At 42.0% G+C, this 9,458-nt stretch overlaps 1 long non-coding RNA gene across 1 annotated transcript; it reads left to right on the top strand.

The window, feature by feature from the left end:
- Positions 1 to 1,379: 1,379 nt before the first annotated feature.
- Positions 1,380 to 3,291, top strand: LOC123399080. The gene is made up of 2 exons (XR_006610316.1): positions 1,380 to 2,073; positions 3,059 to 3,291. It is a non-coding gene; the product is annotated as an uncharacterized LOC123399080 (long non-coding RNA).
- Positions 3,292 to 9,458: the final 6,167 nt, after the last annotated feature.

The following is a 9,458-nucleotide window of genomic DNA, read 5'->3' as shown; positions in this document are numbered from 1 at the left end:
ATTTTTTGCAGTGCCAACAAAGTACTTGTCATTTCACATTTTTGAATTGTTCATAATTACCTTAAAACATTTCTCAGAGCCATACTTTGTTACTTTGCTAGCCTCGAGACCTCAGTTGGTATTTTCGGTGTTATCATTTCACTCATTTTGCTGGGACGGGCAGCATTTGTTTTCAATCTTTCAATTCTTTCAAACTTTATGAGTGGGAATTCTGAAAAAGCTTCAATCACATTCAAGCATCAGGTTGCTTCTAAATCTATGATTTTGACTCGTTCCCATGCTTTGTTTCAGTTCAAAGGCGATCTGCAATCTTCCATAGTAGAAATCCACTGAATGATCTAACTCCAAATTCTTTGATCATGTTAAGGTCTAGAATTCCTCATGAACCAATCATATTATTTATTAGATCATAATAGATGCTTCTACTATAGTCTACTCCCTCTGAGCCATAATAGAAATTCTTGGAAGTAACTCCAAATTCTTTGATCATAATAGATGCTTCTACTACTATTCACAGTTTTCTTGTGTGGATCTTTTTGTGTTCACTTATAAGTACAGTAAGTAGCAGCAATGCTGCAAAAGATACATGCCATGCGTTTCCAGTTACATGGTTTAATTGCTCAAGTCATTTTCTTCAGGCCATTGCCGCTCTCAAGAAAGGCGCCCATCTACTCAAGTGTGGGAAGAGAGGGTAGCCCAGGTTCTGCCCTTTCAGGCTATCATGTGTGAGTAGCCTCTTTGGCACTACGGAATACTACCAGCACAAGAATTTGCACGTTCTTTCACTACCTCATACACAATATATTTTGAACCGTGCCATGTTAATAGACAAATCCAAATCTAGCTTAAGTAGCAGCTGTTGAAGAAAAATGTAGTTGGCAATGTGCTAATTTCTGACACCATTTCTCTCCTTTTGCATATTTTAGGAGTTGAGCGAGAGATTGTCTCTTTGCAAATGGAGGTATGTAGTAAGTGAAGGGCCTTTTCTTTTTCTTTCCAAAAGGCAAACAATGGGCAGATTTCACAAACTATTTGTGGTGTTTTCCCACTTGGTCCTGCCATCAACATAACCAAAATAAGATAGAATCAGCGGTACAGATAATTGATGTTCATGTTCAATTTATCATGAACTCCTCAGGTGAAAACATAATCAAATGGAATGCTTATAGCAACAACATGATCATTCAACATTTTGTAGGCTCGGTGCGCCCTGAGACCGAGAGTACAAATAAATTGTAGTTGGCAATGTGCTAATTTCTCACACCATTTCTCTCCTTTTGCATATTTTAGGAGTTGAGCGACAGATTGTCTCTTTGCAAATGGAGGTATGTAGTAAGTGAAGGGCCTTTTCTTTTTCTTTCCAGAAGGCAAATAATGGGCAGATTTCACAAACTTGGTTGGTTGGGTTGAATCCACTGTTCTCACATAGTATGAGTAAACTGATTGATACAAACAATATGCTATTGTCTTTGAGCCCATAGGATTTTTTTCTTTTAGGAGTGTGATAGTAGTTCCATTGTCATACTGAACTAGAATAGAATGGATGTCAAGCTGCCACCACACAATAGAGGCAAGACAAGACTGACTCGGTTGAGATTAAGTAGCGCTGCCATTGTTGATATTATTCTATTATTATGCTTCTGGTGTGCAATGGACCAGACAGCGGGGGTTTGCTCCTGAGATGTTTTTGGATAGTACCAAAAATAACTTTTCTGGAAAATAGCTCACTATTATTTGTTTTTGGATCTTCGTTCAGGATTTAAAGCAACAAATTGCAAATCTGATCAGTGCCATATGTTGTTGATACTTCATTTTGGACCTTCTGCTTAAATTTATGCCTTGGTTTTCTTCGATAAAATTGCATTAAATTACACCAAGTGAAAATTGTGCTAAAATATGCTTATTTTTGCAACTGAAATGCTAACTTTCCGCTGAATTGACCAAGCCGACGGCCAAGCACAGATAGATGGAGACCAAGAGGCTATTATTCAAGATCGAACTGAAAGTGATGACGGAGGCTCTGATTGAATCTACTGGCAAGGTGGATCCGCAAACATCTGCATGGACTAAGAGGTAATAGGCATTTACTTATAAGAGGTCAATGGGCTGTAGCAAAGCCAGAGTTGCGATGATGTCTTGGTTATTGTAGTTTCATATGATCCCCTGAGGCACTGTGAGAGTAGCCCAATTTTTTGGTTTTCCTTGCCTGGACTATGATAAAGTAAATAGAACTGGAAATATTGTGGTGGATATGACTGTTGTAGTTGTACTGCCATGTGTTGGATCTTGCATTTCCCCTGAATTAGTTTCTGATTACACGTAAAAAAAACTAGACAGACGTGCAAAAATGGTTGGTATTTCATATATAAGAATTTTGCTTCATGTTGCTGAGTAGGGAATCAGCCATCGGATAGAGCCACATGCCCTGAAAGAGTAGGCGCGCTGGAGCAGACAATTAGGGGGTATGCAGATAAATTGGGGGACCATGTAGTTGAGCGTGCTATTGGATTAACTTTCGACTCCTTGTGTGAAGCATATGATTTTTACAACCTTGATCCATGGGAGCATGGTTTCGATATCAGGTATGGCATGCCGGTCGGCTTGTTTGTCGGGGTCCACTTCCAAAGCACTGTCTGTGACACACCTATGTCAAGTGCACACATAGTTTTCAATGTTTCAGTAAAGAGTCATCGATCGGGCATCAAGTAATACATTTATCATTGACTGAAGATTCCACAGTTTACACACGATATCTGACCAAGTGTGTCACTGCTCATGGAATTTTCAGAGTTAGTAAGAGGTCATCGGTCCAACAAAGCTAGGATATTGATCATTTTAAATTAGATTGTAGGTCATGGAGAGTGTATGAAAAAATTACTGCTCATGGATATTGATCATTTTAAATTACTGCTCATGGATATTGATCATTTTAAATTTTTGGAGGTAGAATATGGCGAAGATTAGAAACACACGATTTCATCATGTCATTTGAGAGCTTGATTAAGTTTATACAGTATATTTTATGGAGTATGCTAACTCTTTGCTCCACTGAAATTAGGACACCCTGTCCCAGCAAGCTTGGCACACTCTCCGCTCCGCTGAAATTGCAGGACAACCTGTCCAAATAGGGAGGAGCTCCCCAGCTCCATTACTCAGAAAGAAGGATGATGGTTGTCAAGTTAAGGGTTACAAGCATAGCGTAAGGCAGAAACAAAAACTAAGAAATCGCTGAGGCAACCACGTCTATCTATTTTATTACATGAGATGAAAAGAGAAATTTGCACACTATTAGGGGACTTATTTTTGAGCAGCTTCCATCTTCAAGCATAGCGCACCACAGGAGATCCGAGTGCCTCCAGAACAGAGATTGGGCTTAGTACTCCAGCGTTTTGTGTTCTGCTAAGCATCTTGAGATCAGGCCGATCGAGCTAGGTGTCATCTACTTCCACCCAATCTGCAGGGATCCTCTTAACAACTGTTGGAGATGGAGGCAGAACTCTTCTATCTTCTCCAGCATGTGGTCCTTGAAGAGTATTCACCATTTCTTTATTGTCCTTAAGAGCTGCGACCATATCTGTTTAATTGATAGCTAGACAACCAGCAGGTGATGTGGGCGAGCCTGCACCGCTCAAGGAGTACGAGCAGTGTGTCATGGTGTGGAACTCTCACAAATAGTCAAGCGGGGAAGAGGAAGTGTGCTCGTCCAGCACAAAATGTCGCCGTCTCTGCTAGCTGCTGGTGAATCGTCAATGTACATTTTAAAAAAGATATCAATGTACATAAGTTTATTGTTCCGTAGCAACGCACGCGCATTCAACTAGTAAGTCTAAAAGAGAAAATAAGAAAAGAAAAAAGGGAAATTCTATCGAGAAGCGCCGCATCATCGACATCCCGTGCGGCGGCTCTCTTCGTCATGCATGCATGCATGCAATGATGTTATCAAATTCATTTTAAATGACTGGATTTTAAAAACTTTTATCTCTTAAACCGTTAATTCGACCGATGATCCGTTTTCGCCGTTGACTTTGTTTCGACGAAATCTTCAAAACTAGATCCCATGTCGATATGTTTCGAAAACTTCTTTTTTCTCGTACTTACTACATTTATTGCACTTACTTGTCATATAAGTAAGCATTTATTGCACTTACTTGTCATATTAGTAAGTACTTACTTGTCTGATAAAAAATAACTTAATCGCTAAATTTTTAGAAATTACGTATAAATATGACGTCTCGACATAATCCAAATGGCATGCACAAACAACTTTTTTTATGCGATACGCGCAAAAATATGACAACTCAACATATTTAAAACCGGTAACCACAAAAAATTGTTTTTGTCATCATTTGTAAATATGACAACTCGGCATAGCTAAACTAAAAAAAACACAAAATAGTTTTCTGGTAAAGTTGTATGTAAATATGACAAGTTAGCATATTTAAATTGACAAACACAACCTATGACATGCTTTTGTATCATGTATAATGAAAACGGTTACAAGGCTTTATACGAAACAACATCAAAAAGTGTCAATTAAGTTATTTTTCTCAGGCAAGTAAGTGGTTAATAATATGACAAGTGGGTCAAAAAATATGGCAAGTATGAACGAAAAAAAATAGTTGACGGAACATGTCAATATGGGATCTAGTTTCGAAAAACTCGTCGTGAGAAAGCCAATGGTGAAAGCGGATCATCGATTGAATTAACGGTTTTGTAGATAAAACTTTTGAAATTTCAAACATCAAAGAGAATCTTGATGACATCGTTGCATGCATGTAGAAGTTTTCATTATACATTATGATATCATTGCATGCATGCATGCATGAGAGAGATACTTCACGACATACTAATTTGACATTAGATGAGTGATTAATAGGGTCTTAATTTTTGCATTGAAAAATGATTAACTAAGCCGCCGCACCGGAAGACGCGGGTGCGGCGCCGCTGTCTAGTAATGTCCAAGAAAAAAAGTGAAACAAATGTCAACACCGATAGATTAACAAAGCGAAGATGACCAGCAAATGCTGGACCCTTCCGAGATGTACCACCACGCTCCTAACACTCTGAGACATCGTGTATCGAGTAACATCTTTAAGAAGGAATGTGACGACGGCAAACACTGCTGTACGGACTAGTCCTAGGGCTTCCTCTAGTATACGGAGGGTGGTGGGGGAGGGGCATACCCGAAGCCCTTCAGGAAGGCCTGACAATGCTCGCACGCATCACCGCGTGGGAGCTGGATGAGGCATCAAGGTTTTCTTCCGTCCCAAACACCCACCAACACCAAAAAGGCAACGTAGTGTACCGTTTAAGCTGTCTCCCACCAGCATGCGCCACCATGGTCACTGAACCAATTTTGTCATCTCATTGAGTCCATCGACACGAGACCTGGAAGACAGACGACACTAGTAGAAAAAAGGCCTTTGGTCTGGACCCTTTAGTCCCGGCCTGCCTCTGGGCCGGGACTAAAGGCCCGGCCACGTCGCCCCAAATCGCACGAGGCTTTGGTCCCGGACCGTAAGGAGCCTTTAGTTCCGGTTTGTGTCTCGAACCGGGACTAAAGGGTTTGGAGGATTTAGTCCCGGTTCGTGTCTCGAACCGGGACTAAAGGGTTTGGAGGATTTAGTCCCGGTTGGTGTCTTGAACCGGGACTAAAGGGTAGACCTTTAGTCCCGGTTCGTGACACGAACCGGGACTAATGGTGTTCAGAATTTTTTTTCTGTTTTTAAATTCTTGTTTGTAGTTTATGTTTTAAATTGCTTATATCTTTTAGGATATTTGATATTTTTTATTGATTCTTTTTGCATTAGATTCAAATTTTGTCTAGTTTCTGTTTCTGCCATTAGTTTTCAAATTTGAATGGTTTAAATTTGAATTTGTTTAAATTTGCTTCAAACCCAGTTCTTGAATAACTTGAGTTTACAAATAGTTTTTAATTTAATTCTTTTTGCTCCCACTCATGTGTTAGATTGTTGTCACAGTAAGATTTATTTTGTTATTTTTAGAATAATTTAAATTAGGATTTTCATTAAAGAAATATTGTTTTGCTTATATAGTTGTTTTAGTCATTTAATTGTTGTTTTTTATTATTTTTAGTTAGTTCTTTCTGTAGATTTTAACATGTTGTAGTATGGTGCATATTTAATGCACAAAAAAATCTACAGTTCAATTAATTTTTAAAAAATGCCTTTGTAGCAGATGGGTTTCGTTTGGAACCTTGATACTTTGAGTTTTGTAGAAAATAAACAAAACTGATAAAATTTTCAAAAAATAAACAAAAATGATAAAATCTTTAAAAAATAAGATCATTTGAGATGTTGTTAGGTTTTAGTGTCTAAACGGTATAGAAATTTTGAGATATGAATTTTGACCGTTTTTGTAAAAAAAGGAAAAAAATAAACGGCCATAAATTTTGCATACGACGTCCAAAAAAAATTAATATATAAAAAAAACTAGAAAAAATTGGTACTCGATTTCACCCGGTGAAGTTTTCTCACATGCTCAAAATTCCAAATGGAAAAAAGTTATTTCAAAAAGAAGTTTTTTCCAAAAAAAAGAAAAATAATTTTATTTAAAAAAATTAGGTTGTTTTCATTGAAATTCACTATTATTGTTACTTATTAAGTTTATTTTAATAATTGTTTGTAATTCAAAAAATTAAATCATGTGACATGACATCAAGACCCAAGTTGTTTAGGATTGATAGCTTATTATTGTTAGGAAAACAATAAGTGCACACTTAGCAACTAGGGGCGATAGAATCAGAAAGTTAAGCGTGCTCTGGCTGAAGTAGTGAAATGATGGGTGACCGACCGGGAAGTTAGACGATTTGAAATGAGTGATCCTTTAGTCCCGGTTCGTACTAAAGGTACTCCCTCCAAGACGGCTACGTGTAGCACCTTTGGTCCCGGCTTGGAACCTTTACTCCGAGTTGGTGAACCGAGACTAAAGGCTCTATCCCCACTAGTGCGAGTTGAGAATGGGCTTGATGCATCCACAACGCATCGGACGGGAGGGACAGTCATATAGTGTTTTGCACCTCACACAATAATCTTCACACGGTCTGACCGAGTACTCATAAGTCATAACCGTGTTTGGCATACATGCATGCTCCTGTATGTTGCATTCATCCATACGCATTCATGTGTTTTGGCTAGTATCAGATTAGGTTAGAGCATCTCCAATAGCCGTGTTATATATATAAGCGTCACGCTGGAAAAAGAAAGTTTATTGCGCGCGTGCAGCCGCTTCGGACGCTCCAGTGAAGGCACCAAAAACGCTCACAGCATAAACGGTTCAGCACTAGGGGTGAAACGGCATCGCGCGCCTCATATTTCGTGCGCCCGCTATCGCGAGCTGCACACTCGAGCGACCGCGCTTCCACTCCGCTCCCACCCCGCACCGCCGCCGTCGAAACCGCTCGAGACAGCCGCGCCGACATCCCCCTCACCCCCCTACACCCGCGATCCCTCCGCCACCGTCTCCGCCGCTGCACGCGCCGGCGCAAACCCTAGCCCGACGAGCTTTGGTCTCGTCTCCGTCGGAGCTCCTCCGATCACCGGTCTCGCGCGCAGCCTTTTCATGGCGCCACGGACGACCTCGGCGGGTGGTGGCGCACCGGCGCCCACCGTGATACATGCACCCCTCTCGAAGCTTCCAAATGCACCGACGGTGAAGAAGACCGGCAAGAAGGTGTCCAGAAAGAAGAACAAGGCGGCAGATGGCTTCACTAGGCCGCTGAAGAAGAAACTTGCACGTCGTGCGATGCATGCGGCGGCGATCGAAGCACCGGCGAGCTCGTTTCTACTGCCGCCGGCCAATGCGCACAACGTGTTTGATGGAAGGCCCGCAAGGTATGTTTCCACCCACTTTTTTCGTTGTTGCTTTTACATGAATAGATATATATGGATAGCTTATATTTGTTTTTTGTATATACTTTGTAGTTTCAATGATGAGACATACATGACTACTATGGGTCCAAAAACAAGACATGGCCATTGGAGGCATGAGAGCTACTATGGGAGGCATGGGTGACATGGGAGGCAAGATTGGCTTCGGAGCTACCATGGGCGGCATGGGAGGCATGGTGGCTTCGGAGCTACCATGGGGGCATGGGAGACATGACTTTTGTGTCTCTTATGGGAGGCTTGGGAGCACCTCCGGATGGAGACATGCCTTCCGGTGTGGCTCCTCACATACCTTTGCATGATGCCGTTGAAAATCTTGCCAACACCTACCGAGCTCCACATGATGATGCGCGCGCATCAATGAAGACGAGGAGGAGGAAGAATCGTCTTCGGATGAGGATGAAGAAACGGAGGAAGAGGAGGACCAAGATAAGGCATGATTGTTGATGTGTCATTTCTTTGTCAGATTTTTTTATGCCATGAACTTGGCTAGTTGATGTGGCATGATTGTTGATGTGTCGTGGAATTAAACTATGCTATGTATTTTTCTTATGTTTGAAATATTCATATTACCTTTAAACTGAACAAGTTGCAAGTGTCGTCTGCTCGTGCCTGCTGGGTTATAGTGCGTCCACTGGAGCGGCTCGCGCGCGCAATATTTTGCCGCCACCGCTGGAGCGAGCGCACTCCGGCGCGCACAAATTTCCTATTTCGGCACTGCAAAATGGTTTTTGCACGCGCGGCGGTTGGGCGCGTGTTGGAGATGCTCTTACTAAGGACATCTCCAAGACGGACCCGCAAATCATCTGCATCCATTCAGTTCGGACCGCGGAAGCCATCCACCGTCGTCTTGTATCGGTCTATGGTGCGGTTGGAACGCGATTTGTTTCGCAATTTAGAGACAAACATGAGGGGGCTTTATGAAAGTCCAAACACGATTTCTTCCTTAAATTGGAGACAAATGTTGGAGAGCTTTACGTGAGTCTGGACGCGAGAAACGTCGCTATCCAACACCTCCGGTCCACCCAATCCCCCCTCCTCGACTCATTTCCTTGCACTTCGTCCCTTCTCCCCCTTGCTTTGCATCCCCACCCTTCACCTCCATTGCCGCTGCTCTTTGTACGCCTTCGGCCATCACAAAGGCATTGTCGGCCGTACGTAACCAGCACCGACGCGCCCGCTCACCGTTACGACGTAGATTTCCATCCTGGAGCCGTTTGTGCCCACGTACACTCCACTCTGGTCGAGGACCTCCATGGCGGACACCACACACTCGCAGGTGTTCGGTCAAATATCATTGAGCTTATTTTCAAATGTGATGTCTTTTTAGAGTTCAGAGGATGGTCAGCTACTCGACCATAGAGGATGAGTTGTTGTGCGATGTGTGGATGGTCGTATCCGTGGATTTTGTAGGCAGGACCAGAGGGGGGCCCTTCTGACAGCAAGTGCACGAAACATTTCACGCACGAAAGTACATTGTGCACTATGACATGTTTATCATTCAACCACACAATGTGAGGTTGTTATTGTATCGATGGCACACTCTCTAGT

This window comes from Hordeum vulgare, chromosome 5H (assembly GCF_904849725.1).
Source record: "Hordeum vulgare subsp. vulgare chromosome 5H, MorexV3_pseudomolecules_assembly, whole genome shotgun sequence".
Lineage (NCBI taxonomy): Eukaryota > Viridiplantae > Streptophyta > Magnoliopsida > Poales > Poaceae > Hordeum > Hordeum vulgare.
Note: the sequence above shows the minus strand (reverse complement) of the source record. Positions and strands in the feature narration are given on the sequence as shown.